General features: G+C 47.3%; 1 protein-coding gene across 7 annotated transcripts in view; it reads right to left on the bottom strand.

Annotated features, from left to right (window-relative positions):
• The window catches only part of LOC147441824 (catalytic/ hydrolase), a 200,580-nt gene that overhangs the window by 33,199 nt on the left and 147,953 nt on the right, over positions 1–19,428 (bottom strand). The gene's annotated exons all lie outside the window — the stretch shown is intronic.

A 19,428-nucleotide genomic window follows, 5' to 3' on the forward strand; every position in this document is an offset into this window, starting at 1 on the left:
CTTGAGAAGCCAATCGGCGGCTTTCTTCCAATAGGTAGAGACGAGAGACAAAGGCAGATTTCATACCCCAATTTGCACACAGACTGCCTACTCGAGGAGATCCTGTGCTAAACTCGAACGGAGCTATGGCTTCCAAACCGAAGGCCAGTTGAAATGGCGTGTGATTCGTTGTTGCCTTGAAAAAAGTGCGGTATGCCCTGAGGGTGCCGTGGATAGCCTGAGCCCAAGACACCGGATGGAGATGACATGCTTTCCGCAGGAGGGCGATCAGAACCTAGTTGGTGCTCTCGGCTTGCCCATTGGTTCTAGGGTAATATAAGCACGATTTGCGATGAAAAATCTTGTAGAGTTGAATCATCTCATTGACAAAATGATTGCCCTGATCACTGGTGATCTCCAAGGTACATCCAAACCAGCATAATATTGTTTCATACAAAAACTTGGCTACAATATTTCCAGTGCAATCAGTTGTCGCCAGTGCCTCTGCCGCCTTGGTTGCATAATCTGTAGTCACCAGCAGATACTTCCGATTACCAGGTTGAGCCGAGGGAGAAATTGGACCCACAAAGTCCAAGCCCCATCTCTCAAATGGTAACCATGCCATGGAGACCCGCAGAGGACGGTTGGACTGCTTACTTGGCTTTGGTCCACAGCGCTGACAAACATCACAAACTTTGGCATGTGCTATTGCATCTGGAAAAACCTATATAGGGCCACCATAGACCACTTTGTAGAATTTTCTGGGCGGTGATATGACTGGGTAATGTCCACCAGTGGGACCATTGTGGGAATCCTCCAAAATATGCTCAACTTCATGAGGGGGGACACACCGCCTCAGAACACCATTTGGTCCCGACTTGTAGAGTTGGCCTCCAATTAGAGTAAATGGCCTAGACTTCAACAACAATCGTCTCTTCTGTAGTAGAGATGCATTCTTTGGGTACAGGCCAGTAGATATCGCCGTACCATTCCGGAGTGGTATCCACCTTAAAGAGACTGTATCTGGAAATTCATCCGCAACCCCTGTGGCTTCTTCACCTATTTAAATGCAAGAGAGATGGTTGGCAATGACATGATGTTTGCCAGGACAGAGTACAACTTCGAAATCAAACTCTTGAAATAGGAGTAGCCACCGCCATACTCGACCTGCAACTTGCGGCTTATTAAGCAGATAGCGCAGGGCATGGTGATCAGTAATAATTGTGAAGTGGACCCCTAATAAATAGTGACGAAATTTCTGTAGAGCATACACAATAGCCAAACCTTCCCTTTCTGTGGTGCTATAGTTGCGCTTTGCTTTGGTGAGTAGTCGACTTGCATAGTGAACAGGGCGATCCAATTTGAACTCCTTACTAGGCTGAGTCAGCACAGCACCCACAGCCAGTTGAATGGCATTCGTATGCACATGAAAAGGGAGAGACCAATCGGGGGAAACTAGAATAGGTGCTTCATTGAGGCATTTTTTGAGGTATACAAATGCTTCAGCCTCTGGTTTTGACCATTCGAAGGGTGCAGTAGCACTGGTGAGCCGGGTCAATGGTTGAGCCACCTGTGCATACATATGTATATGCGCGGGATGCTCCCATAACCAAGCGGCTAAGAGGATGTGTTGAGGGTTGTCAAGGTCGCCCAAGTTGACTTCTCCGACCGGGTTAGGAGGTGTAGCTAGGGAGGGTGCATCAGGAGATGAACATTGAGCTGCCTCTTGGAGCTTCGAGACACCATGGGCTGGTGTCTAATCGATTGGAAACTCCGCATACTCTTCTTGTAACCATCCTGGTGGAAGCTCCTCGAAGTGTAAGTCTTCAGACACAGCAGAGTGATTTTGAGTGGGCGGGGAGTCAGACACAGGGGAGGTTAAGGGGAGAGGTGAGACATTGACTAACTCCTGCAAAGGAGATTTCTTTCCCCTTCTATGGTGTGTTATAGGTTCACCAAGGCCGACGTCTTCCATCAAGGGGGCACTTGAAGCATGATCATCAAGGACTGACACACTTGCTTCTGGATTACTTGGTCACTGGTTTCAGCCTGAGGATCAAGGAAAGAGGGTGTATCCATAGGCAAGGGTTGAATAGAGACCACATAGCATGGCATCAATGTGGTAGCTTCCAACCACTGCAGTAGGTCTTCCTCGGACCCGCCAAGTGGGGTAGGCTGCTCCTCTGATCGGGGTTGGACTCTACTGACAAAGAGCTGTGATGAAGTACTGCATCCATGCCTCCTTCGAGTCGAATTGGTTACATGGGGGAGCCAGGAGTATGTATCCACATGGCGTCGTTTCCCCAATCATGAAGTGCTTTAGTGTGCCGCAACCATGGTCTACCAATAAGCAAAGTAAATCCTCCCTCAACCTTGGGAAGACTGACCACAACAAAATCCAAGCTAAAGGTGAAGTCATGTACCTTCAGAGGCACCTTGTCTACTATGTACACTGGATAGACTGTCCTCTCGTCGGCCAATGTAGCAGTGAATGGAGCAGGGCGGGTAGGCTGCAGACCTAAGGCCATCATAGTGAACTCTGGCATCAAATTTATCCCAGATCCACCATCGACTATGACGCTGGAGAATTGGTGCCCAAGAATAGATACAATGAGACGAGGACTTTTGTGATCGGTGAGGAGAGCAGCGACTGGATAGAAAATCATGTAAGACTCTGAGGGCTGTACGGGGAGGTGCCTGCCACTAGGCCCTGCACCCGGGTACAGAGACTGAATGAGTGAAAGAGTGTCACTTTTGAGGTTTGCATCGAGCCGGAGCATATCGTAAAGTGACACTTGCTAAAAGGTGTTCTTCAAGATGGCTTTTGTTGTGGGCTTGGCTCCTTCGATCTGGGCTCCCTCTGGGACTTTGACCTGTTGCAAGTCAGCCACTACTTCCAAGAAAGCTCCATCAATGTCAGATAGCATTGAGGTTGGCATGCTCTTAGCACCAATGAAGGGCTCGTCAGTGGGTCAGGTAGGCCAGGTTGTGGAAGTGGAGATCGTCAAGATGGACCTTTTGACAAGCTGAGACCAAGAGATACTCTTTGTGCCCGAGTGAGGACGCTAGCAGGCTCCTCCACTTGCTGTGGCCTAACAACATGAGCAGTAGGTGACGGCTGAGGGATGGTATTCACTGCGATCTGATTGATCTTCAGGAATGTGAATTCTTGTTGGTTCTGAGTTGAGCCTGAAGACATGGATGCCCTTTGCTTGGTACAATCCTTACTGTAGTGGTAGACTCGGGGCAATGACGCCAAGGAGGAGACCCTTCAGGTAAAGGACATATGCTTTGGTAATGCCCATATTCTCCACATTTGTAGCATAAAATGGGCTGATTTGATAACCGAAACAGGGGACGAGGTGGTCTTTGCTCCTGTTGCATGGAGTTGGAGGCTCTTATTGCTTTGGCATGATAAAAACTTTGAGACGGAAAAGTACTTGACATACCCTGGACAGCAAGGATATTGAGCAGAAGGTGGCATGCAATGGGGTGTCGAGGCTCAAATGTGCAGGGATGGTGCAAACGTGCCGTGTATGGACTCCAGACTCTAGACGAAGACGCTAGACTATACAAGAAGAAGATGATAATGACTCAAAACAACCACGCATATGTACAACCATAAAGAGCCACCAACGGCTAATAAATATCCAATCCCGCTAAGTCAATCTCCAAACAATGGTGGTGCTGACCTGGCCACGGTGTCCACTAGATCTCTACCACGTGTCACTGCCTAGACGGAAGTTCGTCTAGTGTGGACTCCAGCTCAATTGTACTAATTGTTTGTCCCGTGCCTGTGACACTGTATCCCTGCTATAATCATCGATTTTGTCTCATTTGTGGGGTACGCATGCCCACAAAAAAGGCCTGCATTTAATGTCCATGGAGAAATTTGCACTCCCAAGCGCTATGGTGGACTCAATATTTTGGACTTGCGCCGGCATGTTCTTGCCCGGAAGGCTATGTTGTTACCGACTCTCGTGCAACAAACTCAGCTGTGGGCTCTTATGTTTGCCTCCTTGTGTCGGCATGTTGTTACTTCCTCCTTTGGCCATTGGCAGCCAGCCTTTTGGGAGGTTGTGTTTGGCAAGATGGAAGGGCGTATTCCCGGATGCCCTATCATCTCCAGCCTCATTGCTAATTGGAAGGAAGTTACAATGCATTTATCATGGCAAGGTCGACAACAACAGGACGGGAACTCGATTTGATTAGAGAGTGTTCATTGGAGTTGGATGTTCTCTCTTACTTTGGTCAGCCACTCGCCTCACCAAGCCTACTTTCTCTCATGTCGTGGCCTTCGAGTGGTTGGTGACGTGGTTGATGACGCGGGGTACACTTTCTAGTTTCCTTTTGTTGCTCGTCTGTTTCGATTGGGTATGCATTACTGTCACTTTTGGAAAGAGCTTCAGCACATGCTAGCTGACTTTTGTCTGTCCCGACTTTGTCGACTGGGGATCGCATGTTTGATTGATGTTAGCGGGACAACCCCTTTGATTCTATGTCGGCCAATAAGATTTATGCTCTTCTTCTACCTCGGCCTTGGATTGTTGATCATTGTAATGCCCTATGGTTAATGCACAAGACTGACATTTGGTGGAAGAAAGCGCCTTCTGTCCTTTGGAAGAGTCATTTGCCTTTGAAGGAGCGATTGTTTCTTTGGCGATGCTTGCTTGGAGTTCTTCCTGTGGGTTCTTTTCTCAGTGCGCATCATATCTGCTCCTCCCGTTATGTTCGTTGCTCAGCTCCAGAGGAGACTGTTAGTCAAGAGGATTTCTTCGTGGTATAGCAGTTGGCATGCGGCTCCGATTCCCCTCAATGGTTTTTCCATAAAAGTTTTGAGCTTTCGGCATTCTCTTGCCATCCGCTCGAACGTTTGCAGTTTTCTTTATGTGGGCTAGATTTTAGGCCTATTGGACCCTGTGGCATCAACGCAACAGCTGCATGTTCTCTCGTGCTGATGCAAATCCACTTCAATTTTTCAAGCTTTCCCTTAGGCAATCCTTACGTTTTGCCTGGGAAGGTGGTGATATTACTTCAGACATGCATCATCTTGCCTATGAATGCTTTTAGCCCCTTTTTCGCGGATGAACACTTCCCTATTCACGCCTTTGTATTTGCAATTTTCTGTGGGTTTTCCTCGCCTTGAGGCTTCCCACTTGTAAATTAATCCCAAAGATTTACAAAAAAAACCTATGTGTGCGATAAGTGTGTGTAAATGTGAGCTACAATAGAGTCGGAGGCATTGGAGCTGTAACGGGTCACGTGGTGGCAAGAGGTGACGAATGTATGTGTGAAAATATGTGTGTGAGATTGCACAGGAGGAATTACGGTATACAAGAAACGGCTAAAGGTGTTAGCACTTGCGAGTGTGACAACAAGTCGGGAAAAGGTAAGCAGCTAACGTGACCGGCGCACATGCCTCTTGAGTTTCAAAGTCTCCGTGTGTGCACGCATGCACGCGCTCCCCTCTATGCCACTCTCTCATACAACTACCCTGAGGCGTACATTTGAAGCCCAGCCAGCATGCGTCCAATTTCTCTCTCTCTCTCCATGGAGCGAGCTCAACCCTTTCAGCCCGCTACGAAAACCGTCGGTGGTAATTTGTTGCCAATTGCGTCACACACCTCTTGATTATTGACAGCAGCATGCGATACCTTCTACCCAATAAACTCGATAAATTTAAGCTTTTTGGAAGCAAAGGGATTCCTTGAAGCGCAACCCTCCCTCTAAGCTGCGGAGGAGGCCACCAAGCAAGGCATTTCGACACACAAGAAAGAGACAGATAGTGCCCTCGACATTGTCTTCTCGAAATCAGGCACTCTTCTTTGACACTTTCAAGGAGATGTTGAGAGAGCTAGACTCCAAAAAGCTGAGGCTCTCCAAGACCTGAGAGAACGCTAAGGAGTTTACAGAGTATGGGAGATACATGATTGAGATGGGTATAGCACATGGATTGGACATTTTGAATGCCCTTGATAGATACTCGTCTTCAAGCAGCTTCACTTGCTTCCCTCATAAAGATGGTGCTAGAACTCTGGATTATGTTTTGGCTCCCACATCAGTTATAACACACATTCCAGACTTATCAATCTCACCCAGAACTATTGGCGTGGCTATAGATCATGCTTATCTATCTGTTACGTTGAGATTTTACTTGTACTAGTGGTGCCTTTCATCATGCAGCACATCGCCATCAAAGATACCACATTTGCAAAGAGATAGATGGAGTGTACATAGCAGAGAGCTATATAGTCTTCTAGCAAGAGAGAATCCCCATATACCCTTGTTAGAGCTCACATAGATATTGGCACATACAGACAGCCACAGCTTTTCCCTTGTCAGGTGCAACGGAATTGAAATGGTGAGGATCTAGGCTTTACACTTCCATAAACCATTACTTCTTTCCTTGCTTCAATGTGTGCTACTCAGCATGAATGATGGTTCCTTTTATTTCCTTGTAGAGAGAGCACGAGAGAGAGGTAGAGATTTGTGTGTGTGTGTGTGTTTGTGTGTGTGTGTATGTGTGTGTATGTGTATGTGTGTGTATATATATATATATATATATATATATATATATATATATATATATATATATATATATATATATATATATATATATATATATATATATATATATATATATATATATATATATATATATATAGAGAGAGAGAGAGAGAGAGAGAGAGAGAGAGAGAGAGAGAGAGAGAGAATGAAACCCGATAGGGTCCCAACCAACCCTCTCAAGGGCCCCCTGCACCGTTGCCAATGTGGTATTTGCTTTTGATTGCGTAAATGGAATGTACACACATGCAATACCTCAATGTAGACTCTATTGGGGGAAAGTCATTGCGGTAACTCTTCTAAATGAAGCACCTGTCACAAGACGGGCACCACGTGCCAATAGAAAAGAACAGACTGAATAGACTTTTAGCACTTCAATAACAACTGAACTGAGAGAGAGAGAGACGACACGCGACAGGGAGTGGCGGAATTCCACCCCAAAGAGTATTGGCCCCAAACATTGGCGCCCCTTTCGGTATTTCTTTATATTGCATCATCAAAGTACAAGCCAATACTCCGCGCTTTGCACCTTTTCCCAGAAGTGTGTCAGAGAATGAGCCCTAGCCTCATATTTAAAATTTGAAAGGCCCTTGGCCATTACAAGCAATTTACATAAAAAGCACAAATTACAGAAATCCGTACAATGCCACGTCACCACCAATCATCACAAATCACGGAAATCCGTACAGTCTGCCACATCAGCAGTCAACGTGAAACGCAGGATGCCGTACAGTCTGCCACGTCAGCAAGCCAGCGCAAAATCCGGGTTGTCTGTACAGGTCTGCCACGTCATCAGTTGGCTGCATATCTTTTGTGTGTGTGTGATGGTCCTGCTTCATCTTCTGTTGCTTCTGCCTCGTCACTTAGGGTTTAGGCCCCTCAGTCGGGATCTGCACAGTGGTTCCGTTCTTCACTGGCTTGACACGTCAGTAGTTTGTGGCATCCCCCTTTCTTGAAAGAAAGTAATTGTCCCCGATTACAAAATATCTGCAAAACAAGTCAAGTTAGCTTAGGGTCATTCCGAAGGACAATCAGTTTGCTCGTTTTTTGTTAAGGAGTTGGCTTCTGCTTTTGGCTCTTTTGATCAAGGAGCTCGCTTCTCCTTTCGTCCAAATTGGAACTCTTGATATTCCGGCGTAGTAAACTTAGCCATCACACCCAGACTGCACCGATCTTCCACGGGTATCTTGATCCACTAAAGTTACATACCCAGGTAATTTCATCCAATTAGGAATATTCAATGGTTGGCACATCACAATGCAACACAAATGCTCACATATGCATGTTACAGACACAACAAATAGAGCTGTTGAGCATTCCTCCGAGACAAACGGTTTGCGGTATGAAGCTATTTAACAACTACCTTGTCACTCCCCTCGCAAATAACCTAAAAAGGTCCGGGCCATGAGCTCAGATGACTGCACAACCAAACGCTCCCCAGACCGCAGCCTACGTCGCTTGGAGGTTCAAGCATACAACCAAACGCTCCCCTCTCCGGACATCCCGTCTGTGACATTCGGAGGTTTTCTAGCATACAACGAAATGCTCCCCAGACTTCCCATCTGCGTCGTTCCGAGATTTTCAAGCATACAACAAAACACTCCCCAGGCATCGGCCTGCGTCGTTTTGAGGTTCAAACAATATTTCTTACTTCTCCATCCGGGAGTACAATCACCAATCAATGAAACCAGTATTAAAACGAGAGTCAAACAATTCAAATCGGCACCAAGACAGGTTCAAAACAGATACCATCCATTTCAAACAGATTTCAACCTGGATCGCCAAATAGAACTCAAACTTAAAAAGCAATCTTGACATTAGTCGAGCTTGAAAAGTCAACTTGACTTTCCGTCATGAACCCTGCACCAAAAATTAGAGTAAGATTCCTTCCATAAGGTCGTAGCCAACCGCAGCATGATCCACAAACTCTTGAATAGTTGAAACAAGCCTCGACAAGCAATGTTCATGTGGCGGTGATGGTAGTCCCAAGACCTGGCAATCACACTAGACCTCCAAGGTTATCATCTTGAGAAGAGACACATGGTGAGAGATGTCCAAAAATTTCAAGTCGTAATCTGCTAGGGATTCCATGGCAATAATTTCAGAATACCCCCCTCTGCCAATAGTTGCACTCCGAAGGAAGATGTCAAAAACCATATAACTTCTGGTAAAAATTTTCTTGAAAGCTTGCCAAGTCCTTGGAGTGTGCGTCTTGGTAGCTATAGACATCAACATTCGCATGGCACTGCTTCTGAGAAAAACAGTGACTCGAAACAAATCTGGATCCTTCTCTTGCAAGTGATCTTTATGGCTTATGCCTTGTAAGACATGAGCGGTGAAGACGGGAGCGCGCCCAATGCGCGATGAAGTAAGGGTGGGAGTGAATAATAAGTCTGGGGTCAGGGGCCGAAGATACTTCAAATAAAATTCCAGTAGACTTTGTTTTGCTCTGTCTACTCTTTTGTAGGACCGGTATGCTTTCAGAAAAGCACATGCCTGATGCTCTGATACCACTGTCTCAAGACGGGCACCACGTGCCAATAGAAAAGAACAGACTGAATAGACTTTTAGCACTTCAATAACAATTGAACTAAGAGAGAGAGAGAGACAACACGCGACACGGAGTGGTGAAATTCCACCCCAGAGAGTATTGGCCCCAAACCTTGGCACCCCTTTCGGTATTTCTTTATATTGCATCATCAAAGTACAAGCCTGTACTCCACGCTCTGCACCTTCTCCCAAAAGTGTATCAGAGAATTAGCCCTAGCCTAATATTTAAAGTCCCTTGGCCAATAAAAGCAGTTGACATGAAAAGCCTTCAAACTCAAAAGCATCTGGTCCAAAAGCACATGCCCAAAAGCTGTCAGGCAAATTACGGAAATCCGTTCATTGCCACGTCAGCACCAGGCAACACAAATCACGGAAATCCGTACAGTCTGCCACGTCAGCAATCAATGTGAAACGTGGGATTTCATACAATCTGCCACGTCAGCAAGCCAACGGGAAATGCGGGCTGTCCGTACAAGTCTGCCACATCATCAGCTGGCTACGCATCTTTTATGTGTGTGTGCGTGATGGTCCTGCTTCATCTTCTGCTACTTCTACCTCTTCACTTAGGGTTTAGGCCCCTCAGTCGGGATCTGCACAGTGGCTCTGTTCTTTAGTGGCTTCATCTTGTGTGTGTGTGTGTGTGATGGTCCTGCTTTATCTTCTGCTGCTTCTGCCTCCTCACTTAGGGTTTAGGCCCCTCAGTTGAGATTTACACAGTGGCTCCGTTCTTCAGTGGCTTGACACGTCAGCAGTTTGTGACAGCACCTCCGGCCTGATTTGATGCACCTTTGGATCCGTCTCAATGAGGGGTTGCTGATGGCCACCAAGAGGTAGATCTGGGGTTGATTTGCGCTCCCGATGTGAGAGGAAACAAGGGCTAAAAGCTGGATGCAAAAACGCAAATCTGGCTACAAAAAACGCACCCAATCCGTCGCATAAAGCAGGGCTGAAAACGCACATGATGATGGAGTTGATGATGGACAGCGATGGGAGCACTCTATGCGGCGAAGAAATGGCCGAGAAGAGGCTCAATGGGCTGCCGAAGTACCGGGTTGCAGCAAGCAAGATAGTGTTAGCGGATTCAGCGCACTTTTGGCGAGGGAATGGGCTGAGAACTGAAAACGCTGGGTGATTTTCTGGTCTTGCTAGTGTCTCGTGAAGGGAAGCTCAGAATGTCCAAAACATTGGCTGAGATGCGACCTTTATAGGGGAAAATACTGCTTATGAACTTTTTAGCAATTACATAGGGAAAACTTTCAAGAAAAAAATTTTTAAAAAATCATTTGAAATGATTTATTAATAAATTTCTCCACGTAAAGCTTCTAGGTGAAACATTCGCACATTTGCCAACCTCGAAATCCGATTGACACGGGGAATGGCTCGTTGGATGCCTCTAACCTAAACCTACATGCACGTTATGCCAAATTCTACCGTACTGTAGCAAGTATCAAAATGCTTATACAAACGACTTATGCAATTAGTGTTCCAAAACTGGGAAACCTAACGTAATGGACTCATCCGGGCATGCAGGTGCTGCGAATAAGCTCACAAAATTGCCAGTACTAGTCCTCCTAGGATTCTAGACACTCCTATCTAGGGATAAGTGAAAAATTGGTGATGAAGCATGTCCACGTGGCACACAGAGCCATGTGCACAATCCTATGGTCGTCCTAGCCTTTGGCATACATCACATTGCTTTGTGAACAAGTAGAAATCTTTTGATAATGTTGGCCACCAAAACTGACATCCCTACTCTAAGCCTATTGGGAGACCAGGGCTGGAGCATGCCTCAAAATAGTTGGTACGATGATGAATGCCAAGAGATCGAGAGCCCGGCTATAGAGAGAGGTGGCATTGGGAGGCATCACACCACTGCCGGTCACGTATACTCTTCCAATGCCTTATACGGCGAAAGAAGAGAGCTTTCTTAGCTCAGCTTGAGAGAGATAACTATCGAATTCTCTTGAGCCAAGACTCAAAGGAGGCTTTGCTACTCTTTAGAGAGCAGTCACCCACTCTAGTCATTACTTCTACAGAGACACGGACACAATATGCATCCTCTCTATACAATAGCCAAGCAGTTACCATTGCCAAACTCGTTGGAGCCCTGTCCTCCCACTTTTACTTTCTTCACAACAGAGATGGTGAAGCAAACCATTGATAGATTGCACCCACGGAGGGCACAGGATCATAATGGTATAGTGGCAGAGCATTTTATACATGCTACATATCACATTGATGGTTTGTTGGCCTTCATGTTCAATCCGGCCATGTGTGAGGGGTTTCCTGAGACTTGAAGTACGTCAACGATAGTACAACTACTCAAGTCTGGAAATCCGACCTTGGTAACTAACTATCGTGCTATCATAATTCGCCACTCATTGGTCAATGACATGCACCTATACTTGAGCAGACGGGTAGAGAGAGGGTGTACGAGCTTCAGGGTAAGCTGGATTCAAGAAGGGATTCTCTACACTTGATCATAACTTCAAGCTTAAAACGATCATTGAGGAGGCTAGAGCACATGGGAGGAGGATTAACCGTAGCTTTGTGGATTTCTGCAAAGCCTTTCACATAGTCCCGAGAGCTAGATTGATACGGAGACCACATAACTTGTTCTCCTAGAAAGCTGAAAGTGGGAAAAATTTCGTGGCTGTAGCTATGTGTATCATCTTCGTCAATATCTAGGTGAGCTCTAACCAGGGTCTATGGAGGTTCTCCCTGCTAGAATCTCTGCTATATACACTCCATTTGTCGCTTTGCAAAAGTGGTATCTCGGATGGCAATGTGTTGCATGATGAAAATCACCAACGGTGTAAGTAAATTCTACTGCAAAAAAATATAAGCATGATATACTGCCACTCTAACACATCTGGGCATGTCTGATAAGTCCTAAATGCGTGGTGCAAGTGATGTAAGAGTCAAAACATTATATGCAGTGCTAGCACCATGTCTATGAGGGAAGTAAGTGAGGCTTCCTGAAGAGGATCTATCAAGGCCATTCAAGCCAATCTGTGTGTTGTGCCCATCTCAATCAGGTATCTTCCATACTCAGGAAACTCCACAGCATCCTTTGGAGTCTAGCTCTCGTCTAAGTAGGATGACATGTCCCTCAAGAATTCCCAAATATCCTCTAGTATCATGTACGATGACTGCTCCTTAGGCGAAGCATAATGATGCGTAGAGGGAAGTAACTTATTGTGATGTAGAGAGTTGTGGCCTCCTCCCCTCTAGCTCTGACCCTCATATAGCAGGCACTCTAATCTTTGTGAACCACCTGGATGATAGGGTGTAACTCCTTTCTGAATAACACTACTACTTCTTCTGGTCTGTGCTCATTACGAGCCACTTGTCTGCATGTGCCCTCTTGTTTATATCCTGTCACCTTCGGCAGTGTGTTTTGATCCTCTACTACTATGCTCATTGTCAGCCATTTGTATGCATGTGCCCTCCCATTTATATACAGTCGCCTTCAACAATGTGCTTTTTGGGCTCTAAAGCATCTTTGAAGAGAAAATGATGTCCCTCTCTCTTTGAAGGAGTCCTCAAATGCTCCGACCTCCAATTGAATGAGCCATTGCAATTCCATACCGCAAGCTTTAGGTTGGTCCCATACGTCTCGCATCGTCATGTGGTGTGTCTGTGTAGCAGGGCTACAGTCACTTCACAGGACATACAGTTGGACAGTGGGTTACACTGGGACTGGTTCACACTGGACGGACCTCTGGTCTGGGAGTGACACGTGGTAGGGTATCTACCGACGACCGAAGGTGGTCTAGTGGACCTCGTGGCCAAGTCACCACATGGCTGACATTTATGAGCCGTTGGTGGCTCTTTACGGTGGTACATATGAGTAGTAGCGGTCGGTTATCTGATCATCTTCTTCACCTTTGGTCCGGCGTCGTCGAGGTAGCGAGTCTTACACAGAGCATTGCTTCACCATCCCTGCACATCTGAGCCTCAACACCCCTCTTGTACCTGTGAGTTCTGGGCTGGAGCTCAGTGTGCTGCCACGCCAAAGTCTGTACATGGTTCTTTGAGCTAGTCGAGTCCACATGTTCTGGTTCACTGTTGTATCTCTGTTGTTATCCATTGTTTCTGTGTTTCATTCTGTTTGAGAGAGTTTCCATTTGTTTGAGTGAGATTGTCACGCACATTGCACTGAGGGACACCCACACTGTAGAGAGCACAACACATTATCCGCGCTACAGGTGCTCTCATTTTGGCGATCACGGTGGGACCTTAACTGAAGTCTCACTCTGTTGAGTAGCTGGGTTCTTCACTTCGCCTGTGCAGCCTGTTGGTCTGGTCCAATTTCACCCTTGACAGCTTAATCTAGCTGGTCTAGTCTCTTGCCTTGTTGGTCTGGTCCTCTCTCGCCCTGGGCCACCCAGTGCTCGTCCTGGTCTAGTCCTTCTCGTCCCTGGTCTAGTCCTTCCTCATCCTGGTCCAGGCCAGGTGGTCTAGTCACTCGCCCTGGTCTAGCAGAGTCTAGACCAATGTTCAGCCAAGTGAAGGTTATCTTGCCCAAGTGAAGGTATTCTTGCCCAAAGCTTGGTGGGGTTGGCGGTTACTGCATGACACATACAAGGAGGTCTTTGGAGCATCAAAGTGCACTATTGAGTCCTCTGAAGTACTACCACAGACGGCGTCAACCCTTGGTGCCCAGTAGAAGCATATTAACCCCATCACCCATACCTACTCATACGGCTACCTCCATTCCTTCGACAGGTTCTACATCCTCCAGGTCACCTTCTCCGGTAAGGCTCTCCCCCTTTTTGTTACAGCAAGCTAGTGAGCAACAGACTCAGGAGCAAGAGGCCATGGAGGAGCTCACAAGTGTTCTGGCAAAGGTGAACATCAAGATCCCTACCTTTAAAGGTCTCTCCACAGAAGATGCAGACGACCATGCTCGGAGGTTTGTCTCTCTTTGCAGAGGTCGTGGCCTCAACAGAGAAGACGCATACCTGGTGCTCTTTCCGTCCACCTTGGATGGTCTTGCAGATAAATGGTACAGTCAGTTTGCTGAAAACCACTTTACTACTTGGACCATGTTAAGACAGCAGTTCTGTGAAGCTTTCTGACCAGGGGATTATCAAGAGAAGATTCTAGATGAGTTGGCCAACCTGTTGCTCCAGCCCAAGGAGACATTTGCAGAGCTCATGACCAGAACAAAGTCCCTGGTCGCCAAGCTGCATCAGCAACCAGGGAAATTCATGGTGAAGAAGTGGGTAGAGAAGGCTCTGCCTAAAACTTCTCAACAAAAGATCAGAGAAAGTCTCCGTCCTGAAGCCAGTCTGGAGGACTTTGTTGCTACTGCTACTAGAATAGAGGGAGCAAGAAGGCAATTCACTGACTCTCCTCAGTTAGATACTGCCCCCTGTACTCGTGGACAGTCCATCAGATCCTTTAACTTCTTTACGCAGGGAACTGGAAGCCCTAAAGTTACAGCGAGCTCTTAGAGAGGAGAGGTCCTTCTCTCTTAAACAAGAGAAGCCTCCACATCACGAGGCATTGGAACAGATTAAGCGCGAACTAGAAGAGCTCAAGTGTCAGCAAGAGACTAAGGCTACGGTTTGGTGTAGCTCATGCCGCTCTCCAGGACACCCTCCACAGGACTGTCCCCTTCGCTCTTATTGCCACTTCTGCGAAAAATCGGGTCATGAAGATAAGGATTGCTATTATCTAAAGGGATTGCACAAAATACAACAAAGTCTTGGTCCTACTCTCCAACAGGGGTTAGCACCATCATCCAACATGGTTTCCCACTACGGCCATCCCAACTACATGCCACCTTTGCTCAATACCCCTGCTATCCAAGGTATGTCAAGTACTTTCCGGACTCAAAGTTTTTATAATGCTAATGCCACCTCAACCCCTCAGAGCTTCTACACTTCAGCCTCCAACTCCATGCACAAACCACCTCGTCCCCCGTTTCGTCCTTCCAATCGGCCCATACTCTGCTACAGATGCAGAGAATATGGGCATTATCAGAGCAAATGCCCTCTGCCAGAAGGCTCTTCTCCGTGCCAACTTTGCCCTGAGGCTCAGGATCACTACACTAAGGATTGTCCAAAACAACGCGCCTCTACCTCTGCAAGCCCAAGTCAGAGCCAACCCGAATTCACCTTTCCCAAGATCAATTTGATAGCAGTTAGTACCAACCCCAAGCCACCACTTTCTGCCCATATGATTGCCTCTCAAGACAAGTTGCAGCTGGTAGAGGAGCCAGCTGGTGTCCTCACACGAGCTTAGAGGGCAGCCCTCGGCCTCAATCTTCCAGCAGGTACAGCCCTTTCCTCCCCAATGCCTACACCTCCTCCAGCAGCGGACATGCCATCCACTAGTGCTAAGAAAGGATCTTTTACTATGCTCTCCAATATTGATGGGGCTTTCTTAGAAGCAGTTGCTGACTTACAAAAGATCAAGGAAACTGAGAAGACACTGATCCCAAGAGAAAAACCTACAGCAGACACTATATTGAAGAATACCTTTCAACAAGTGTCCCTCTATGACATGCTACGACTAGATGCAAAGTTTAGAAGTGACACCCTTGCTGTTATTCAATCACTTTATCCTGGAGCAAGTCCTAGTGGCGGGCACCTCCCAGTGCGACCATCAGAGTCCTATATGATATCCAATCCCGCTGCTCCACTCACTGATTATAGAAGCCCTCGCTTGACAGTGTCCGTTTTGGGTCGGCATTTCTCAGGGTTGATAGTGGATGGTGGATCTGGCATCAACCTGATGCCCGAGTTCACTATGTTAGCTCTAGGTCTACAGCCTACTCGCCCTGCTCCCTTCACAGTTACATTGGCCGATCAACGAACAGTATACCCAGTGGGCATCATAGACAATGTGCCTCTGCAGGTACAAAACTTTACTTTTAACTTGGATTTTGTGGTGGTTCGTCTTCCCCAGGCTGAGGGCGGATTTCCCTTGCTTATTGGAAGACCATGGCTGCGACACACTAAAGCACTCCATGATTGGGGAAACGATGCAATGTGGATACATACTTCTGGCTCCCCTTGTGGCTCCCCGATGCAACCCATCCTCTTAGAAGGAGGCATGGATCCAGTGGTGCAGCAAGTTTCCGTGTCAATGGAAACCAACCCTGAACAAGAACAGCCTACTACACTTGAAGGGTCAGACGAAGATCTGCTGGAGTGGCTGGAGGCTACCAAATCTATGCCTTGTTATGGAGTCTCTATTCACTCTTTGCCTAAAGGTACACCCTCTTCAAATATTTCCATGGTAACTAAACCTAATGAGCCACCTGAGCCTCTGAAGAAGCGTAGAAGCAGCAAGAAATCCCCTCTACAGGAGTTCGCTCCCCCTCAAACATCAACCCCTTTGGTGTCTGCTTCTCCGACCAGAACAAAGCTCTCTTCTGTGCCTAGCAAACTCCCTTCTCAGAGCCCGTCCTACAAGATGAATTCCAAGATCATGATAGCTGTCTTGCTCATGATAGTTGTATGCTCCTTACTTGTACCTATCTACCCTTACCCGCTCGACCTTACCCACAATCAGAATGCCCACATTTTTAGAGTTCAAAGCTGTGGCAAAGAGATCATCAAGAGCGCCGAACATTGTTGTTCCCATCATCTACATGAGAGTCACCAAAACAATATAGAGCAGGCACTAATGTTCTCCCCAATGTTGTCCCCTACTGCTGTAGGCTCCTGGCGGCAGGCCCTCCTCCATTGGTGCCGGCTCCTACAGAATGTCGCTTTCCGAAGGGACAAGCATGATGATCACCTGTGCGGTAGGGCGGTGTCGCCTTGGCATATCCTTTCTTATATTGAATTTGGGTTGCAATCAGTAACGGTAAGTGATGGTGAAGCTCCGTATAACTCATTGGCCGCTTCTAAAGCTGCAGATTGTAGCAAGAAGCTTCAACGATGAATGAAGGCTGGTGGAGGAGAGCAGCTCCATCACCCCCGCCACTCCTCGTCCTCCTTGTCTATCCCTCTCCATTGCCCATCTCTTGCCCTATTCACCCCACCCCCGCCCTGCCCTAGCACCCTTCCCTACCCCCCACCCCCTTGTCTATCCCTCTCGCCCCCTGTCCCTCCCCTCGCCCTAGCCCCTACCCACCCCCTCACTTCCCCTCTCGCCCCTACCCTCCCCTTCACTTCCCTCTCGCCCCTACCCACCCCCTCACTCCCACCCCCTCACTATCTCTCGCCCCTACCCACCCCCTCACTCCCTCTCGCCCCTACCCACCCCCTAATTCCCCTCTCGCCCCTACCCAACCCCCCTCGCCCCTACCCACCCCCTCACTCCCCCTCGCCCCTACCCTCCCCCTACTTGCCCCTACCCGCCCCCTCTAAGCCCTCGCCCCTATCTAGCCCCCCAACCACCCCATTCCCCCTCGCCCCTACCTAGTCTCTCCTCCCCCTCCCTCAACCCTACCTAGCTACCTAGTGAGCATATCACTTTGCTGTGGTGTACTCATCTTGTTCTAGTTGGGATTCTTGGACTATGACCTTATTTGCGGTGTTACTCGGGCTTATGGTAATCCATCTTTTCGAGAAGAGTGTTGTTGCACAAAAGTATGGCAAGGTTCATCTGCAACTGCAAGCATGGACCAGGCTATGCGGCTATGCAATCATACATACTAGGTTCCTGCTTAGTTACAAGCTTAAGGCGATTGCAATCAGGAAAACATGTACGGATGCAGTAGCTAGTGGTTTTCCTTCACAATTTTTTCAGTATTCCTCTCACCGAGATGGTGAGCGGTCTTGTGGCGGGCAACCAGTAGCAAGGTTACAGTCACTTCACAGGATATACAGTTGGACAGTGGGTTCCACTGGGACTGGTTCACACTGGACGGACCCTCTGGACGGACCTCTGGTCTGGGAGTGACACGTGGTAGGGTATCTACCGACGACCGAAGGTGGTCTAGTGGACCTCGTGGCCAGGTTACCACATGACTGACATTTATGAGCCGTTGGTGGCTCTTTACGGTGGTACATATGAGTAGTAGCGGTCGGTTATCTGATCATCTTCTTCACCTTTGGTCCGGCGTCGTCGAGGTAGCGAGTCTTACACAGAGCACTGCTTCACCATCCCTGCACATCTGAGCCTCGACACCCCTCTTGTACCTGTGAGTTCTGGGCTGGAGCTGAGTGTGCTGCCACGCTAGAGTCTGTACATGGTTCTTTGAGCTAGTCGAGTCGACATGTTCTGGTTCACTGTTGTATCTCTGTTGTTATCCATTGTTTCTGTGTTTCATTCTGTTTGAGAGAGTTTCCATTTGTTTGAGTGAGATTGTCACGCACATTGCACTGAGGGACACCCACACTGTAGAGAGCACGACACATTATCCGCGCTACAGTCTGTCAAGTACGACCACTTTGCCTCCTCTAAAGAAGGTGAGTTTCCTCTTCTCTCTGTAATTGTCTACAACCTAGCGAGCAAGAGTTTGACAACCCAATTTGACTATCCACTATGTGGTCCACAACCCGCCTCAAGTATCGCCTGATCAGCTGTAAAATGCCCAAACTTGATGTAAGGAAAAATCTCATGCAGAATTTGAAATGCACTCCAGAGAGAGAGAGAGAGAGTAACCTCTTTGAATGGCCAAAATAACCTTTGAGACCAAAAGTTACAACCGTATTAAATGTGGTACAATCATCTGAGATAACGCATAAAAGGAAACATCCTAATTCTTAATTAATCCCAATAGGAAAAGTAATGAAGCTGGTAGGCACATTTGGGGTGGGTAGGTGGGTGTTTTCTTTTATTGGGCCGGGGGGGGGGAATGAGTCATCCCATGCAAGAGAGAGAGAGAGAGAGAGAGAGAGAGAGAGAGAGAGATGAGATGAAATGAATTGGTATATTAAACGTCTTCAAAAGGCCAAAATGACCTATGAGACCAAACTGATACAATCCTTGTGGATCTAATCCAATGTCTGGGTAAAAAAATAAAATGAAGTAAAGTCAGCCTGAAAATCATCATCATCGTCATCCATGCCTGAGGATGCCCGACATCGGGCGTTGTCCGAGAAAGCATTGCATCAATCGCTGAAGAGCTTCGTCAATGTCCGCCTCCGTAAATAGTCATACTGGGTATCTCCCATGTCGTGCTAGAATAGTCCTGATTCTTTGGTGGAGCCCCATCGATGTTGTGGTCGCCCCCGTAGACATGGGCGTCCAGCTCTCCCGAGCTCAATGGCTTTGTCTGTTGCTAATTGGACTATTTTCTTATTTTTAATGATTAATTTCTGTTTTAGGATATTTTATTATGTGCACTCAGAACTGTTAAAAGATTGTAGCTACAAGAACTGCCATCAGGAACCGACAACTCTGATGTGTCATTTGATGGGTGAT

The sequence above is a fragment of the Adiantum capillus-veneris genome, chromosome 14 (genome assembly GCF_014529385.1).
Source record: "Adiantum capillus-veneris isolate H3 chromosome 14, ASM1452938v2, whole genome shotgun sequence".
Taxonomy (NCBI): domain Eukaryota; kingdom Viridiplantae; phylum Streptophyta; class Polypodiopsida; order Polypodiales; family Pteridaceae; genus Adiantum; species Adiantum capillus-veneris.